General features: G+C 45.1%; 2 long non-coding RNA genes across 2 annotated transcripts; one reads left to right on the top strand and one right to left on the bottom strand.

Annotated features, from left to right (window-relative positions):
• The first annotated feature begins 1,169 nt into the window (after positions 1-1,169).
• Positions 1,170-6,643, top strand: LOC308307806. Its single transcript, XR_013963241.1, has 3 exons — positions 1,170-1,281; positions 5,213-5,352; positions 6,166-6,643. It is a non-coding gene; the product is annotated as an uncharacterized lncRNA (long non-coding RNA).
• A 4,918-nt stretch (positions 6,644-11,561) lies between these two features.
• On the bottom strand, positions 11,562-16,473 carry LOC308307835. The gene is made up of 3 exons (XR_013963244.1): positions 16,362-16,473; positions 12,831-12,970; positions 11,562-12,010 (listed from the first exon to the last, which is right to left on the bottom strand). It is a non-coding gene; the product is annotated as an uncharacterized lncRNA (long non-coding RNA).
• Between the last annotated feature and the right edge of the window lie 3,652 nt (positions 16,474-20,125).

Genomic DNA, 20,125 nt, shown 5'->3' with positions numbered 1-20,125 from the left:
CACAGCACCTCAAATCATATATGCAGCGTCCGATTGCCATGAAAGGATTGGCGAAGAACACATGCCACCCTTTTTACATTGGCCTACTATAGCGCCACCAGGACGCCTGGCCTGGTGGAGACCTGTTCTTGGAAGAGCACTGCTTCTAGTTACACTTCAGTTACAAAATGAGGATGACTCAGCAGACATGTGCCATAATGGATGACCACCCGCTTCGAACGTTATCAGAACATAGAATGTCCATTATCAGCCTTTATTAACTGCATAGAATGCGCCCATTATGGCCATATTGCCCATACTGAGGAACTCATTATGTTTTTATCAGACATAGTCTCTGTTGATTATGGTACGTCCCATGGAAAATGCCCATACTCTCGTTCAGGCACTATGTTTTAATCAGACATTCTGTCTGTTGATAATGTAACGTTCTATTACATCACATCGGCCGATATGTCAGTCACGTGACTGCTGTTTTTTTTTGTTTCGTTTTTTTCAACACTGCTCCCATAACCTTTATTCTCAGTGTTATATGCAATATTTTACGAAAGTTTCTGCATTATATTGTTCACTGATACAAGACTGACAGTCTTATTATAATTATCTTCAAAATAGCGTTGGTACTTTCTCCCTTTTTAGTCCTTACGTCAACATAAACATTCAGATTTCAAAGATACGGCGTTTGCTCAATAGCCAAGGATGTTACAATTATGGACGGCCCCTCACATGTACGCATAATGTTCCGTGTTGTTTAATAATAATCATTTTTGATCCGATCGGTGGCTTTTAACAACGCGACCCCATCGGCCGTTGGGGTGTATTGCACCTTATAACTCCTATCACTGATCTGATTAAAATGCTTTTTACTAAACAATACAGAATGCACTCGTGCCGAGGTTGGGCCGTATATAATTGTAACATCTGTAGCCCCGGGGAAATAACTCTATATTTGAAATCTGAACATCTTTGTAGATGTACGGAGGGAGAACGTGCAAAGATTATTTTTTTGAAGATATCACGTTGGGAATGCGATTGATCCCAGGCTGAGACTGACTACTGTATCCGGTTATTTCCACGCGTTACGACGCGTTGGCACAGACAGAGTATTTCCGTATCCTGTCCAGGGCGGAAGTAATGTGTAACGCGAAATTATCACACTCAGACTGAACCACCCGGGACCAACCAGGAGGCTAAAACAGAGGCTCGTGGATTGTTGTTTAACTCGTTTCACAAGAGAAAAGAAGCTCGCTTTCGTGGATATCTTCATATAGCGACTCCATTCAGGTAAGAGACAATAGGCATCATCTAGAATGACTCAATGGGGGTGTATTGTTAAAATGTTAGGCTGTTCTACAGTAGGTCTGTAATGTTTTTTCTTTACCTTGCAACACATGCTAACTCTCATGCTAACTGAAAGCTATTAAAGCTAACAACAACAACAGCTCCCTCCCTCAGCCAGGGACCCCTTCTTAGCTGAGAGAGAGATGAAGCAGGGACCCCTTAGCTGAGAGAGCAGGGACCCCTTAGTTGAGAGAGAGATGAAGCAGGGACCCCTTAGCTGAGAGAGAGATGAAGCAGGGACCCCTTAGTTGAGAGAGAGATGAAGCAGGGACCCCTTAGCTGAGAGAGAGATGAAGCAGGGACCCCTTAGTTGAGAGAGAGATGAAGCAGGGACCCCTTAGTTGAGAGAGAGATGAAGCAGGGACCCCTTAGCTGAGAGAGAGATGAAGCAGGGACCCCTTAGCTGAGAGAGATGAAGCAGGGACCCCTTAGCTGAGAGAGAGATGAAGCAGGGACCCCTTAGCTGAGAGAGAGATGAAGCAGGGACCCCTTAGCTGAGAGAGATGAAGCAGGGACCCCTTAGCTGAGAGAGAGATGAAGCAGGGACCCCTTAGCTGAGAGAGATGAAGCAGGGACCCCTTAGCTGAGAGAGATGAAGCAGGGACCCCTTAGCTGAGAGAGAGATGAAGCAGGGACCCCTTAGCTGAGAGAGATGAAGCAGGGACCCCTTAGCCGGGAGAGATGAAGCAGGGACCCCTTAGCTGAGAGAGAGATGAAGCAGGGACCCCTTAGCTGAGAGAGAGATGAAGCAGGGGACCCCTTAGCTGAGAGAGAGATGAAGCAGGGACCCCTTAGCTGAGAGAGAGATGAAGCAGGGACCCCTTAGCTGAGAGAGAGATGAAGCAGGGACCCCTTAGCTGAGAGAGATGAAGCAGGGACCCCTTAGCTGAGAGAGAGATGAAGCCGGGACCCCTTAGCTGAGAGAGAGATGAAGCAGGGACCCCTTAGCTGAGAGAGATGAAGCAGGGACCCCTTAGCCGGGAGAGATGAAGCAGGGACCCCTTAGCTGAGAGAGAGATGAAGCAGGGACCCCTTAGCTGAGAGAGAGATGAAGCAGGGGACCCCTTAGCTGAGAGAGAGATGAAGCAGGGACCCCTTAGCTGAGAGAGAGATGAAGCAGGGACCCCTTAGCTGAGAGAGAGATGAAGCAGGGACCCCTTAGCTGAGAGAGAGATGAAGCAGGGACCCCTTAGCTGAGAGAGATGAAGCAGGGACCCCTTAGCTGAGAGAGAGATGAAGCAGGGACCCCTTAGCTGAGAGAGAGATGAAGCAGGGACCCCTTAGCTGAGAGAGATGAAGCAGGGACCCCTTAGCTGAGAGAGAGATGAAGCAGGGACCCCTTAGCTGAGAGAGATGAAGCAGGGACCCCTTAGCTGAGAGAGATGAAGCAGGGACCCCTTAGCTGAGAGAGAGATGAAGCAGGGACCCCTTAGCTGAGAGAGATGAAGCAGGGACCCCTTAGCCGGGAGAGATGAAGCAGGGACCCCTTAGCTGAGAGAGAGATGAAGCAGGGACCCCTTAGCTGAGAGAGAGATGAAGCAGGGGACCCCTTAGCTGAGAGAGAGATGAAGCAGGGACCCCTTAGCTGAGAGAGAGATGAAGCAGGGACCCCTTAGCTGAGAGAGAGATGAAGCAGGGACCCCTTAGCTGAGAGAGATGAAGCAGGGACCCCTTAGCTGAGAGAGAGATGAAGCCGGGACCCCTTAGCTGAGAGAGAGATGAAGCAGGGACCCCTTAGCTGAGAGAGATGAAGCAGGGACCCCTTAGCCGGGAGAGATGAAGCAGGGACCCCTTAGCTGAGAGAGAGATGAAGCAGGGACCCCTTAGCTGAGAGAGAGATGAAGCAGGGGACCCCTTAGCTGAGAGAGAGATGAAGCAGGGACCCCTTAGCTGAGAGAGAGATGAAGCAGGGACCCCTTAGCTGAGAGAGAGATGAAGCAGGGACCCCTTAGCTGAGAGAGATGAAGCAGGGACCCCTTAGCTGAGAGAGAGATGAAGCAGGGACCCCTTAGCTGAGAGAGAGATGAAGCAGGGACCCCTTAGCTGAGAGAGATGAAGCAGGGACCCCTTAGCTGAGAGAGAGATGAAGCAGGGACCCCTTAGCTGAGAGAGATGAAGCAGGGACCCCTTAGCTGAGAGAGATGAAGCAGGGACCCCTTAGCTGAGAGAGAGATGAAGCAGGGACCCCTTAGCTGAGAGAGATGAAGCAGGGACCCCTTAGCCGGGAGAGATGAAGCAGGGACCCCTTCGCTGAGAGAGATGAAGCAGGGACCCCCTTAGCTGAGAGAGAGATGAAGCAGGGACCCCTTAGCTGAGAGAGAGATGAAGCAGGGACCCCTTAGCTGAGAGAGATGAAGCAGGGACCCCTTAGCTGAGAGAGATGAAGCAGGGACCCCTTAGCTGAGAGAGAGATGAAGCAGGGGACCCCTTAGCTGAGAGAGAGATGAAGCAGGGACCCCTTAGCTGAGAGAGAGATGAAGCAGGGACCCCTTAGCTGAGAGAGAGATGAAGCAGGGACCCCTTAGCTGAGAGATGAAGCAGGGACCCCTTAGCTGAGAGAGAGATGAAGCAGGGACCCCTTAGCTGAGAGAGAGATGAAGCAGGGACCCCTTAGCTGAGAGAGAGATGAAGCAGGGACCCCTTAGCTGAGAGAGAGATGAAGCAGGGACCCCTTAGCTGAGAAAGCACTGTTCTTTACTTCAACAGAGGTCCGGGACCCCTAGGGGGTCCCCGGAGTTACTACTGGGGGTCCTCCAAATCTTTGAGTGATATAAACCTTTTTTCTACTCCTTTTTTATATTAACTACTTGAACCCTAGTGTCCATATTCTGAGAACTGTAGCCCAAAATAGCAGATCTACAAGCTCACAACGCCTCAATCAGCTGTTTTTGGCAAAGACCTTTGGTGTAGAGGGGAAAAAGAGCAGACCAAGTACAGAGTGAAAGGTCAAGTTTATTAAGTATTGACAGTTCAAGTGGTTAAATATCTGAAAACACAAATTGACATGAAAATACACTGATGATTGTGCTGTCAAACAATGAAACTATATGGAATCTAATCAATCTATGAACAGGTTGTGGGGGTCCCTGCTTCAATCTCTCTCAACTAATGGGTCCTTGGCCTGAAAACGTTGTTTAATCTGTCAATTATTTAAGCAATTAATCAGATTGTGGCATTTGTTTAGCTATTACCTTATACATTTCTGATTAAAGAATAGCTACACATTTGTCAGGCTAAATTGTAACCGTGTTCTTTTCAAATAGGTAATTTAAAAATAAATATTCAAGGCATATTTTTAGCAGGGTTCCCACGGTCATGAAATTACTGGAAATATTTTGAAACAGTCCTGGAAGGTCCAGGAGAAATAGCTATGCATTCTTTGAATATTAGAGGCAGAAATTGTGAAAATAGCCGATCTTCATGCTCACAACGTTGCGAGGCGTTGTGAGCATGTAGATCTGCTATTTTCACAATAGAACAGTGTTATACAACATTTCTCAACTCTTTAGTGCTCGTCAGGGTGCCGGGTCCCCAGTAAAAACATGATTATTTCGGGGTCACGGCCTGAAAAGGTTGAGAACCACTGGCATACACTACCTGTCTTTGGGCATTGTGCATAGGAGTAAGCAACATGTTATTGAGCTGAATTATTGTTATATAGTCCTGTATATTGGGTTAAATATTCTGGAAAAGTTTTGGAAATTAATTGGAAAACATTTGTGGGAACCCTGAGTAATGTGTGTGTGTGTGTGTGTGTGTGTGTGTGTGTGTGTGTGTGTGTGTGTGTGTGTGTGTGTGTGTGTGTGTGTGTGTGTGTGTGTGTGTGTGTTTGTGTTTGTGTTTGTGTGTTTGTGTGTGTGTGTATTACTACCAGCGGGGCATCCTGGCCTACCAGTTCAAAGAAAGGCCCAAGAACATTCGCTTCATCGACGAGGAAGATGCAGGCTGCCACGGTGCCCCAGCCCCACAGACCAGCTACGTCACCATCATCCCAGCCAACCCCATAAGCACCAGGTAGGCCTGTCACAATTATTACCAGGGTTCCCACGGTCATGAAATTCCTGGAAATATTTTGAGATTAGAATCATATTTTTCCAGTACTGGAAAAGTTTTGGAATTGATCAAGGCTCCTGGAAGGCCCTGGAAAAAATAGCTATGCATTGTCTTTGGTTATTGATTTGGTTAATACCTCTGAAATGGCAAATTAAACATGGGCCAAATTGTCAAATATTAGAGCCAGAAATTGTGAAAATAGCCGATCTACATGCTCACAACGTCTCGCAGCGCAGTTTTGGAAATTAATTGATAAAAAGCTGTGGGAACCCTGTTTTAGTTCTTTAGCACGGTATTAATAGAAATTCCAGCGATTATGTGCCGATTTGATTACGATTACTAAACTAGTAAGACGCCTCAGGGCGACAATTCTTGGCCATCTGGCCAGTGATGTATATCGGACCAGTTACCCATATGGAGATCCATGTACTGTACGTCCCTTTTATGCCCATACATGGAGATCCCTGTCTGAACCAGCCGCACATAATATGGGCTGTCTTCCTCCACATATGGGCAATTCCATTATGCAGTTCTGTTAGATATGGGCTTAATCAGGAATCTCCATATATGGGCATAAAAGATTCTGGGGAATACCCATATATGGACTTTTACATAGGTGATGTCACCGGATGTATCAAGGGAACCAACCCATATGTAAAAATGTGTACACACACACGTCTACACGGAGATAAGCTGTGACATTTCTCATGGCAACCTTAAGTCGCAATTAGTTGGGGCACTCCAAATTTACACAAACTCTGTTTTTCTCCACAGATGAAGCCCAAACATGCCAGGAAGGTCAACGTTGCGGCTGACTCTGGATTGCCACAGTGACCTCCGAGAGAGCAGCATGGATCTGTCTACAGCAGGATCAGCATGTGCGACCACTGGAGCACTTTTGGACTGAACTCTTTACATTTGGATTTGGTGGACAGATTTGTGGAGTATTTATCTGCAACTGCCTGAGGACAATGAAACAAAATGGACTTCCAGGAGCTGCTCACCAGCTTCTACCGGAATGGAGAGCACCTCCCACGGTCACCAGCCCATTCGCCTATAACTTATTCGCCTTAACAGATTTCGCTCTTTCACCGTGCATGGAGGAGAGTCTTTTCACGGCCGTTGAAGAGCCATTTCGCCTAAATGTTCAAGGGTCCGTCTTTTTTATCCATTTTGCCTGGCTGCCACGCTGTGGGCAGACAGACAGACAGGTAGACAGACAGACAGACAGACAGACAGACAGAATTTGGCACAGAGCAGAGGAGCGCGAACCAGACACCACTTCACCATAATAAAGCAGCAGTAGTAGGCTATCTTCCAAATCAAATTGTCAGGAGGACATCATGTCATGACTCATGACCTTGCGCAGCAGTGCACGTATCAATTAATTAATTATTTAGACACTGATTCCAAAGCTCTGTATGTCTGCTCAATTCTGCTGTAAACATAATGTTGGCCTTCGTTCCATTTTGGGGGCTGGGCGGCCAACAAAGTAAATTGTCACTGTCGGGCAGAAACCTTGTATCTCCAAGTTTCAAATGTGTACATTTTTTCGCAAAGCCCTGCTTCATCAAACAAGGCTGTCGCACAAAAGTAGTGAAAACAGCCGATCTACAAGCACACAACGCCTCTTTAATTACTTTATTAAATGATAAATACAAAACAAACGGTTTTCTACCCGACAACGACACATTATAACTCAAGTAATTGGCCCACTGGCTTGTCACTTGTCATGATCTGAAATGGCAAATCTTTGAGTAGCAGCAGCGCTATGGAGAGAGATCTCTCTCTATAGCGCGCAATTAGGGCCTCCAACTATTTTTCCCGGGCTGAATCAGGGGCCCAGCACGTCCCTGGTTCTCAACCTGTGGGTCAGTACTCTGTTAACTGTTACTCTTGTTGCATCGAGGGCAGACGTTTTGAAAATGGTGCATTATCTTGTGGAAGAATACATGGAAAATATATATATAAGCTGTATCACAATACACAATCTTATCACGATTCTTTCTCATGTTGGTTTTTATGTTTATCTTTCAAGTTACTTAACAGTCAACCTCCTACAAGATAACAAAAAATAAAAGGGAAAAAGGATGAGGTTTGACAACTACTGATTTAGACGAAATTGCTAATTCTCTGTATTAACAATTCAACATGCATTGTATCACGATATATACTGTATATAATATATCTGAAGAGGCGTATCAACGATATGTATCACCAAATGCCAATTGTCTTTGTAAGCTTCAGGTGGTTGTTATGGTAACGCCTGCTGTCAATCAAATTGTTGCCTTCATCTGTCAATCACTGTTGGTTTTCGACCGTGTTATGCTGTGCTGGTGCTTTTGTTTTAAGATCTTTTGCATGTTACTGTTTTTGTATCAATAAATGATTTTTCATATCCAACTTAATATCTACTCTCTGGACTTACTAACCACACACTACATGCGTGTATGTTTTATGCTTGTTTATGCTTGTTTATGCTCGCAGTAGGGCTTATTGGTAAGCCGTGAGTCAGATGATAAACCTTTGTGCTGTATACAGTATGTCTGCTTTACAGTAACAATTAGTGTGCTATTACATAGTAATAATGCAGTGATACAACTAAGCAGTTAAAATTAGCCAAAAATAGCAGATCTACAAGCTCACAATGCCTCGCGCTGCGAGGCCGTGTGAGTTTGTAGATCGGCTATATTCGGCAAAGAGTTTTGTGTCGTGGAGAAAAAGAGCAGACCAAGTACAGAGTGAAAGGTCAAGTTTATTAAGTATTGACGGTTCAAGTGGTTACAGTAAATACTCTGATGATTTTGCTGTCAAATAATGGAACTATGGAATCACTGAAAAGGTTATAGGGGTCCCTGCTTCATTTCTCTCTCAACTAAAGGGTCCTTGGCCTGAACACATTGAAGACCTCTGCTGTAGAGCTCTGTAGACCCTGATATTAGATAGGTGATAGTGGAGGGTTTAGCACACAACACTGTAGAGCTCTGTAGACCCTGATGTTAGATAGGAGGGTGTGGAGTCTATGGTTATCATTCACTATAGGTTATCATTCACCATCGTCGGCAGGTTAATATTCACCAGTGTCAGCAGTTAATCATTCACCAGCGTCGGCAGGTTAGCATTCACCAGCCTCGGACTAATGGGACATCGGACTAATAACATTAAAAAACGCTGCACGCCCCATCTACTGTATCTGTTAATAGACTGAATGTCCTTTTGGACATTAGGATGTCCTAACCCTAACCCTAACCCTAACCCTGTCCGCCGTCTGTCTGCACTGATACTAAACAGTGTCACCACCCACCACCATGGTAATAGCCGCATACTGAAACAATGCACAAATTATATTTGTCATGACTGACATCACTGATACTAAACAGTGCCCAAAATGACTGACATCACGGAGTTGTCACAGACTGGCATGGGCACAGAACACCAAATATGGGCATAACAGAGAGCCAGATATAGATATACAATGGGTATTACACAACTTTATCTGAGCTTTATGAAGTTTATAATGAAGTTCATAGTGTATAATGACATCTTATCATAAATACATAAAACTTAATGAAGTTCTTTCTTTCTTTCTTTTTCCTTTATTAATTCAGGGGAGCCCATTGAGAGCAAGCTCTCTTTTTCAAGGACACCCTGATCACATCATAAAAAACCACACAAGCAATGTAAAATACAATAGACAATCAAACCACAGTATAACGTTACAGATGCAGGAAGTACATAACATATAATATAGTTCTTACACAAAACATGTGCATTCACTATGTAGTGTGCCCTCAAGGAGCACTTTAAATGTCCCTATAGAGACCAATCGAACCAGTTTCAGAGATTCCTGAAGTTTATCCCACTTGTGTGGAGCATAATACTTGAAGGCCGTCTTTCCTTGCTCACTATTCATAGTTGGACAGGAATACCTAATGAATACCTGTGAGCGAGTTGCATGTCCAGTGACTATTGGTTCTACCAATGTGGATAAATACAAAGGAAGTTTACCACAGAAGGCCTTATAAATAAATAAAATACAGTGTTGCTCTCTATGAACTGTGAGAGATGGCCAACCTACTTTTTCATATAATAAACAATGATGGGTAAGATAATCATCACCAGTTATAAACCGCAAGGCACGGTGGTAGACAGCATCAAGAGGCTTCAGTGTGGAGAGTGAGGCATGCATGTACACAGCACATCACCATAATCAAAGACCGACATTATAACAGATTGTTCAGCGAGAGAGAGAGAGAGAACAAAGAAAAGTCTGACGATTTGATAACCCTAACCCTACAGCCCATTAGTCCGAAACTAGTGAATGCTTACCTGGTGAATTCTAACCCTAAACTTAACCCTAACCAATGTAGGACTAATGAACCTTTGTAGTTATGGGTAGTCCCCTCAGATACAGGGGTCCCCATCCTAAATACTACAGGGTAGTATCAACATCTGTTGTTCATTGGCTAGTTGAAAATAGCATATCTTCTAAGGTTCTGGGTTCAACGTTAAACGTTTTCAGGCCAAGGAGGTCCCTATAACCTTTTCAGTGATTCCATAGTTCCATTGTTTGACAGCAAAATCATCAGAGTATTTACTGTAACCACTTGAACCGTCAATACTTAATAAACTTGACCTTTCACTCTGTACTTGGTCTGCTCTTTTTCTCCACGACACAAAACTCTTTGCCGAATATAGCCGATCTACAAACTCACACGGCCTCGCAGCGCGAGGCATTGTGAGCTTGTAGATCTGCTATTTTTGGCTAATTTTAACTGCTTAGTTGTATCACTGCATTATTACTATGTAATAGCACACTAATTGTTACTGTAAAGCAGACATACTGTATACAGCACAAAGGTTTATCATCTGACTCACGGCTTACCAATAAGCCCTACTGCGAGCATAAACAAGCATAAACAAGCATAAAACATACACGCATGTAGTGTGTGGTTAGTAAGTCCAGAGAGTAGATATTAAGTTGGATATGAAAAATCATTTATTGATACAAAAACAGTAACATGCAAAAGATCTTAAAACAAAAGCACCAGCACAGCATAACACGGTCGAAAACCAACAGTGATTGACAGATGAAGGCAACAATTTGATTGACAGCAGGCGTTACCATAACAACCACCTGAAGCTTACAAAGACAATTGGCATTTGGTGATACATATCGTTGATACGCCTCTTCAGATATATTATATACAGTATATATCGTGATACAATGCATGTTGAATTGTTAATACAGAGAATTAGCAATTTCGTCTAAATCAGTAGTTGTCAAACCTCATCCTTTTTCCCTTTTATTTTTTGTTATCTTGTAGGAGGTTGACTGTTAAGTAACTTGAAAGATAAACATAAAAACCAACATGAGAAAGAATCGTGATAAGATTGTGTATTGTGATACAGCTTATATATATATTTTCCATGTATTCTTCCACAAGATAATGCACCATTTTCAAAACGTCTGCCCTCGATGCAACAAGAGTAACAGTTAACAGAGTACTGACCCACAGGTTGAGAACCAGGGACGTGCTGGGCCCCTGATTCAGCCCGGGAAAAATAGTTGGAGGCCCTAATTGCGCGCTATAGAGAGAGATCTCTCTCCATAGCGCTGCTGCTACTCAAAGATTTGCCATTTCAGATCATGACAAGTGACAAGCCAGTGGGCCAATTACTTGAGTTATAATTTGTCGTTGTCGGGTAGAAAACCGTTTGTTTTGTATTTATCATTTAATAAAGTAATTAAAGAGGCGTTGTGTGCTTGTAGATCGGCTGTTTTCACTACTTTTGTGCGACAGCCTTGTTTGATGAAGCAGGGCTTTGCGAAAAAATGTACACATTTGAAACTTGGAGATACAAGGTTTCTGCCCGACAGTGACAATTTACTTTGTTGGCCGCCCAGCCCCCAAAATGGAACGAAGGCCAACATTATGTTTACAGCAGAATTGAGCAGACATACAGATTAGAGCTTTGGAATCAGTGTCTAAATAATTAATTAATTGATACGTGCACTGCTGCGCAAGGTCATGAGTCATGACATGATGTCCTCCTGACAATTTGATTTGGAAGATAGCCTACTACTGCTGCTTTATTATGGTGAAGTGGTGTCTGGTTCGCGCTCCTCTGCTCTGTGCCAAATTCTGTCTGTCTGTCTGTCTGTCTGTCTGTCTGTCTACCTGTCTGTCTGTCTGCCCACAGTGTGGCAGCCAGGCAAAATGGATAAAAAAGACGGACCCTTGAACATTTAGGCGAAATGGCTCTTCAACGGCCGTGAAAAGACTCTCCTCCATGCACGGTGAAAGAGCGAAATCTGTTAAGGCGAATAAGTTATAGGCGAATGGGCTGGTGACCGTGGGAGGTGCTCTCCATTCCGGTAGAAGCTGGTGAGCAGCTCCTGGAAGTCCATTTTGTTTCATTGTCCTCAGGCAGTTGCAGATAAATACTCCACAAATCTGTCCACCAAATCCAAATGTAAAGAGTTCAGTCCAAAAGTGCTCCAGTGGTCGCACATGCTGATCCTGCTGTAGACAGATCCATGCTGCTCTCTCGGAGGTCACTGTGGCAATCCAGAGTCAGCCGCAACGTTGACCTTCCTGGCATGTTTGGGCTTCATCTGTGGAGAAAAACAGAGTTTGTGTAAATTTGGAGTGCCCCAACTAATTGCGACTTAAGGTTGCCATGAGAAATGTCACAGCTTATCTCCGTGTAGACGTGTGTGTGTACACATTTTTACATATGGGTTGGTTCCCTTGATACATCCGGTGACATCACCTATGTAAAAGTCCATATATGGGTATTCCCCAGAATCTTTTATGCCCATATATGGAGATTCCTGATTAAGCCCATATCTAACAGAACTGCATAATGGAATTGCCCATATGTGGAGGAAGACAGCCCATATTATGTGCGGCTGGTTCAGACAGGGATCTCCATGTATGGGCATAAAAGGGACGTACAGTACATGGATCTCCATATAGTATATGGGTAACTGGTCCGATATACATCACTGGCCAGATGGCCAAGAATTGTCGCCCTGAGGCGTCTTACTAGTTTAGTAATCGTAATCAAATCGGCACATAATCGCTGGAATTTCTATTAATACCGTGCTAAAGAACTAAAACAGGGTTCCCACAGCTTTTTATCAATTAATTTCCAAAACTGCGCTGCGAGACGTTGTGAGCATGTAGATCGGCTATTTTCACAATTTCTGGCTCTAATATTTGACAATTTGGCCCATGTTTAATTTGCCATTTCAGAGGTATTAACCAAATCAATAACCAAAGACAATGCATAGCTATTTTTTCCAGGGCCTTCCAGGAGCCTTGATCAATTCCAAAACTTTTCCAGTACTGGAAAAATATGATTCTAATCTCAAAATATTTCCAGGAATTTCATGACCGTGGGAACCCTGGTAATAATTGTGACAGGCCTACCTGGTGCTTATGGGGTTGGCTGGGATGATGGTGACGTAGCTGGTCTGTGGGGCTGGGGCACCGTGGCAGCCTGCATCTTCCTCGTCGATGAAGCGAATGTTCTTGGGCCTTTCTTTGAACTGGTAGGCCAGGATGCCCCGCTGGTAGTAACACACACACACACACACACACACACACACACACACACACACACACACACACACACACACACACACACACACACACACACACACACACACACACACACACACACACACACACACACACACACACACACACACACACATTACTCAGGGTTCCCACAAATGTTTTCCAATTAATTTCCAAAACTTTTCCAGAATATTTAACCCAATATACAGGACTATATAACAATAATTCAGCTCAATAACATGTTGCTTACTCCTATGCACAATGCCCAAAGACAGGTAGTGTATGCCAGTGGTTCTCAACCTTTTCAGGCCGTGACCCCGAAATAATCATGTTTTTACTGGGGACCCGGCACCCTGACGAGCACTAAAGAGTTGAGAAATGTTGTATAACACTGTTCTATTGTGAAAATAGCAGATCTACATGCTCACAACGCCTCGCAACGTTGTGAGCATGAAGATCGGCTATTTTCACAATTTCTGCCTCTAATATTCAAAGAATGCATAGCTATTTCTCCTGGACCTTCCAGGACTGTTTCAAAATATTTCCAGTAATTTCATGACCGTGGGAACCCTGCTAAAAATATGCCTTGAATATTTATTTTTAAATTACCTATTTGAAAAGAACACGGTTACAATTTAGCCTGACAAATGTGTAGCTATTCTTTAATCAGAAATGTATAAGGTAATAGCTAAACAAATGCCACAATCTGATTAATTGCTTAAATAATTGACAGATTAAACAACGTTTTCAGGCCAAGGACCCATTAGTTGAGAGAGATTGAAGCAGGGACCCCCACAACCTGTTCATAGATTGATTAGATTCCATATAGTTTCATTGTTTGACAGCACAATCATCAGTGTATTTTCATGTCAATTTGTGTTTTCAGATATTTAACCACTTGAACTGTCAATACTTAATAAACTTGACCTTTCACTCTGTACTTGGTCTGCTCTTTTTCCCCTCTACACCAAAGGTCTTTGCCAAAAACAGCTGATTGAGGCGTTGTGAGCTTGTAGATCTGCTATTTTGGGCTACAGTTCTCAGAATATGGACACTAGGGTTCAAGTAGTTAATATAAAAAAGGAGTAGAAAAAAGGTTTATATCACTCAAAGATTTGGAGGACCCCCAGTAGTAACTCCGGGGACCCCCTAGGGGGGGGGTCTCAGCTAAGGGGTCCCTGCTTCATCTCTCTCTCAGCTAAGGGGTCCCTGCTTCATCTCTCTCTCAGCTAAGGGGTCCCTGCTTCATCTCTCTCTCAGCTAAGGGGTCCCCTGCTTCATCTCTCTCTCAGCTAAGGGGTCCCTGCTTCATCTCTCTCAGCTAAGGGGTCCCTGCTTCATCTCTCTCAGCTAAGGGGTCCCTGCTTCATCTCTCTCTCAGCTAAGGGGTCCCTGCTTCATCTCTCTCTCAGCTAAGGGGGTCCCTGCTTCATCTCTCTCAGCGAAGGGGTCCCTGCTTCATCTCTCCCGGCTAAGGGGTCCCTGCTTCATCTCTCTCAGCTAAGGGGTCCCTGCTTCATCTCTCTCTCAGCTAAGGGGTCCCTGCTTCATCTCTCTCAGCTAAGGGGTCCCTGCTTCATCTCTCTCAGCTAAGGGGTCCCTGCTTCATCTCTCTCTCAGCTAAGGGGTCCCTGCTTCATCTCTCTCAGCTAAGGGGTCCCTGCTTCATCTCTCTCTCAGCTAAGGGGTCCCTGCTTCATCTCTCTCTCAGCTAAGGGGTCCCTGCTTCATCTCTCTCAGCTAAGGGGTCCCTGCTTCATCTCTCTCTCAGCTAAGGGGTCCCTGCTTCATCTCTCTCTCAGCTAAGGGGTCCCTGCTTCATCTCTCTCTCAGCTAAGGGGTCCCCTGCTTCATCTCTCTCTCAGCTAAGGGGTCCCTGCTTCATCTCTCTCTCAGCTAAGGGGTCCCTGCTTCATCTCTCCCGGCTAAGGGGTCCCTGCTTCATCTCTCTCAGCTAAGGGGTCCCTGCTTCATCTCTCTCTCAGCTAAGGGGTCCCTGCTTCATCTCTCTCAGCTAAGGGGTCCCTGCTTCATCTCTCTCTCAGCTAAGGGGTCCCTGCTTCATCTCTCTCAGCTAAGGGGTCCCTGCTTCATCTCTCTCTCAGCTAAGGGGTCCCTGCTTCATCTCTCTCTCAGCTAAGGGGTCCCTGCTTCATCTCTCTCAGCTAAGGGGTCCCTGCTTCATCTCTCTCTCAGCTAAGGGGTCCCTGCTTCATCTCTCTCTCAACTAAGGGGTCCCTGCTTCATCTCTCTCTCAACTAAGGGGTCCCTGCTTCATCTCTCTCTCAGCTAAGGGGTCCCTGCTTCATCTCTCTCTCAACTAAGGGGTCCCTGCTTCATCTCTCTCTCAGCTAAGGGGTCCCTGCTTCATCTCTCTCTCAACTAAGGGGTCCCTGCTCTCTCAGCTAAGGGGTCCCTGCTTCATCTCTCTCTCAGCTAAGGGGTCCCTGCTTCATCTCTCTCTCAGCTAAGGGGTCCCTGCTTCATCTCTCTCAGCTAAGGGGTCCCTGCTTCATCTCTCTCTCAGCTAAGGGGTCCCTGCTTCATCTCTCTCTCAGCTAAGGGGTCCCTGCTTCATCTCTCTCTCAGCTAAGGGGTCCCCTGCTTCATCTCTCTCTCAGCTAAGGGGTCCCTGCTTCATCTCTCTCTCAGCTAAGGGGTCCCTGCTTCATCTCTCCCGGCTAAGGGGTCCCTGCTTCATCTCTCTCAGCTAAGGGGTCCCTGCTTCATCTCTCTCTCAGCTAAGGGGTCCCTGCTTCATCTCTCTCAGCTAAGGGGTCCCTGCTTCATCTCTCTCTCAGCTAAGGGGTCCCTGCTTCATCTCTCTCAGCTAAGGGGTCCCTGCTTCATCTCTCTCTCAGCTAAGGGGTCCCTGCTTCATCTCTCTCTCAGCTAAGGGGTCCCTGCTTCATCTCTCTCAGCTAAGGGGTCCCTGCTTCATCTCTCTCTCAGCTAAGGGGTCCCTGCTTCATCTCTCTCTCAACTAAGGGGTCCCTGCTTCATCTCTCTCTCAACTAAGGGGTCCCTGCTTCATCTCTCTCTCAGCTAAGGGGTCCCTGCTTCATCTCTCTCTCAACTAAGGGGTCCCTGCTTCATCTCTCTCTCAGCTAAGGGGTCCCTGCTTCATCTCTCTCTCAACTAAGGGGTCCCTGCTCTCTCAGCTAAGGGGTCCCTGCTTCATCTCTCTCTCAGCTAAGAAGGGGTCCCTGGCTGAGGGAGGGAGCTGTTGTTGTTGTTAGCTTTAATAGCTTTCAGTTAGCATGAGAGTTAGCATGTGTTGCAAGGTAAAGAAAAAACATTACAGACCTACTGTAGAACAGCCTAACATTTTAACAATACACCCCCATTGAGTCATTCTAGATGATGCCTATTGTCTCTTACCTGAATGGAGTCGCTATATGAAGATATCCACGAAAGCGAGCTTCTTTTCTCTTGTGAAACGAGTTAAACAACAATCCACGAGCCTCTGTTTTAGCCTCCTGGTTGGTCCCGGGTGGTTCAGTCTGAGTGTGATAATTTCGCGTTACACATTACTTCCGCCCTGGACAGGATACGGAAATACTCTGTCTGTGCCAACGCGTCGTAACGCGTGGAAATAACCGGATACAGTAGTCAGTCTCAGCCTGGGATCAATCGCATTCCCAACGTGATATCTTCAAAAAAATAATCTTTGCACGTTCTCCCTCCGTACATCTACAAAGACGTTCAGATTTCAAATATAGAGTTATTTCCCCGGGGCTACAGATGTTACAATTATATACGGCCCAACCTCGGCACGAGTGCATTCTGTATTGTTTAGTAAAAAGCATTTTAATCAGATCAGTGATAGGAGTTATAAGGTGCAATACACCCCAACGGCCGATGGGGTCGCGTTGTTAAAAGCCACCGATCGGATCAAAAATGATTATTATTAAACAACACGGAACATTATGCGTACATGTGAGGGGCCGTCCATAATTGTAACATCCTTGGCTATTGAGCAAACGCCGTATCTTTGAAATCTGAATGTTTATGTTGACGTAAGGACTAAAAAGGGAGAAAGTACCAACGCTATTTTGAAGATAATTATAATAAGACTGTCAGTCTTGTATCAGTGAACAATATAATGCAGAAACTTTCGTAAAATATTGCATATAACACTGAGAATAAAGGTTATGGGAGCAGTGTTGAAAAAAACGAAACAAAAAAAAACAGCAGTCACGTGACTGACATATCGGCCGATGTGATGTAATAGAACGTTACATTATCAACAGACAGAATGTCTGATTAAAACATAGTGCCTGAACGAGAGTATGGGCATTTTCCATGGGACGTACCATAATCAACAGAGACTATGTCTGATAAAAACATAATGAGTTCCTCAGTATGGGCAATATGGCCATAATGGGCGCATTCTATGCAGTTAATAAAGGCTGATAATGGACATTCTATGTTCTGATAACGTTCGAAGCGGGTGGGATGACACAAGACCGGTCATCTGAAGAGCGTAAAGATAATAGCTTTTGCATGCCTCAGTGACATCTTTCCCAGACAATTATCTCTATTAACCACTTTAACCCTGCATGGCATCCTTATTTTGGGCATGTCATTATACGGTGTTGTCGAATTGTAACGAAAATAAATCTAGATATAAGCTCACAACACAACACAACGTGTCTAAATGTGGCGCGTTGTGAGCTTTTAGATACTACTTTTTGGCGGGGGGAATTGTATTTTTTTTATCAAATACTGTATACTTCGTTGAGCGGGGTCAACCCCATGTCCTTGAGGGGGTAGTTGATAATTGGGAACCAAATGGACCATTGGGTTAGGGTTAATAGGGTTAATTGGGTCTGTAACTCTGACAGAGTACACTCTCAGAGTTAAGGGGGGGAGGGGGGGGGGGGGGGTTCCGTGGCTTAACGCATACCATACCAAACTCGGGGTCCTGGAGACTAAAACGTTTGAGAACCACCAAAAAGCCTCTTTCGCCGAGAAAGAGCTTGCGTCGTGTCGCGCAGTTTTGCGACGCGTCGTGCAGCTCACTGTATGTGACATGCCCAGAATCGGGGGAACACTATCTAGAGTTCAAGTGGTTTAAGTGGTTAAACGCAGGAAATTGATCCAGGAAGTGGGAGTGCGGTGGCGGGGTAGTGTGGGATGCTCTGCTTGCTCTAACAGTTGAACACGTTTAACAGCGATGGATGCATGTGCATCTGCCGCAGAATCCCTCCGGAGGCCCTCTCTCTCTCTCTCTCTCTCTCTCTCTCTCTCTCTCTCTGCACTGAATTACTTCCCTGACGTAAGACCGGCAATCCTGGCACGGCCTCCATTTTAATCAGAAAGTTCTGACTCTCTCTAATTACGCTGGAGCGAGAAGAGAGGTTCCTTCTCCCGAAGCCCCGCTGCCACACCAGTTGAAGTGTATTACGATAATCCTTTCAATAGCGCCGCAGCGCTAATCTAGCTGTCGGGTATTACAAGCAGAGATCGGTATTGTTTTTGTTTCCGAGGTGCCTCTAATTAGGCCCCTATTTGCGAAACTTTGATTGTTAACCAGAAAAACCCGAGAGCACCACCTCCCCAACTTTGGCTGTTAGCCTCACCCCGAGAGGCTAAATGGGGATATGAGAGTCTTTGGGGGTTGTTGTTTTTTTCTCGCAGAGACTCCGGGCTATGGTAAGCTCGCTATACGCTGTGAGAAAGATTTATGGTCCAGAAATAGTGAGCGTATTAATGTCAGCCTCACTGAAACGGGACCCAAGAAGAGGCACTGAATGAAGCAATTTGTCATGTTGACAAAGACCCTTCTAGCCTCACCGAACACCGCGGCCCCCGTTGCTGCATAAGGCATAACACTACATAGATGCACACATACGTAACGCTGCAGCTCCTCTGCGACATAAGGCCGCGTTTTGATTTACATTTGTGACGTGTCTTTGTAAAACAGCATCAGTCTTTGGACAGGGACTTTTGGGGGTATTTACGGCGTCGGAGGATATACCACTCCTGTCAGCGCGCAGTGACACGGGCAGTCAGCATGGATGATGTTGGACAATAAATAAAACGGCAAACGAGAACGTAGTGTATGGTGTGAAGCGCGTTGGTTCACAAACCTTTCAGCTCAAGACCCTAAGGATGTTACCATATTTGGCATCTCTCCTGGGCGCAAACGTACATTGGGAGTTAACCTCTTATGCCCCAAATCAAAAATAGTGAAAACAGTCTACAAGCCAACCTATACAAGCTCATATACTCACAGTGTGAGTGTCACATTGTGGATTTATTTTTCTGTTAGGCTAAGTTCTCTTGTGAGCTTGTCGATCACCTATTTTCAGTGAAAGCTTCCCCACATTTACAGAAAACAGAAAATACAAGAGTATAGAACTCTGAGGGACTTGACTCCGGTCAAGTGTTTAACGATAACCGTTAAAAAACAAATGGTTCAGACTTAAAGCTATACTGTGTAAGTTGCTAAACTAGTGGTCAGTCGCGGTATTGCTTTTTTCGTCCGTTTTTCGCCCGGAGTCACCGCGGACCACCGGAGCGGCGCCGCAAACCACCGCAACCGATACGAATCCATGGAGTGGTAGAACGTAATTTTCTGAGCAGGATTTGGGGAATAAGATGTTAAGAATCCTTCACCATCGTAAACACTGGTTGCTGAGGGAAGCTACTTCCTGAAGAGTCGGTTATTGGCCGGTAGTGTATCATGTGTGTATGATCTGCGATGTGATTGGCCAACGTATACACAACTTATACAGATGATGCAGATCACGTCATTTTGCCGGGAAATCCCACCCCTGTCACTGCTAAGAAGAAAACATATAAAGAGAAGGCTTCAGAAGCTGAAAATAACGGAGTGGGTGTTCTAAAACTTTAGCGATTTAACAGTTAGGACAATTTTAAGATTTGTTTTATAAAAAAAGTTACATGGTATAACTTTAAGAACTTTGTTCTAAAAGCTTCTTTCTGGAACCAAATGGTTTTCTTCGAAGGCGGCAATTACTTGGAAAAGCCAGTTTCTCATGTTCTGAAATATCTTTCTTGTTTTTGTTATCTTTTGGAATGATAATTTTTAAAACAATTTGTAGGAAATGTGTTAGCGTCCTGTGAAAACAGGTGCCTGACCCCATTGTTTGGGAAACAGTGGTGCGAAGTACGTC

This window comes from Nannobrachium achirus (genome assembly GCF_963921795.1).
Source record: "Nannobrachium achirus genome assembly, chromosome: 22".
Taxonomy (NCBI): Eukaryota; Metazoa; Chordata; class Actinopteri; order Myctophiformes; family Myctophidae; genus Nannobrachium; species Nannobrachium achirus.
This window is presented reverse-complemented; position numbering and strand designations above follow the sequence as displayed.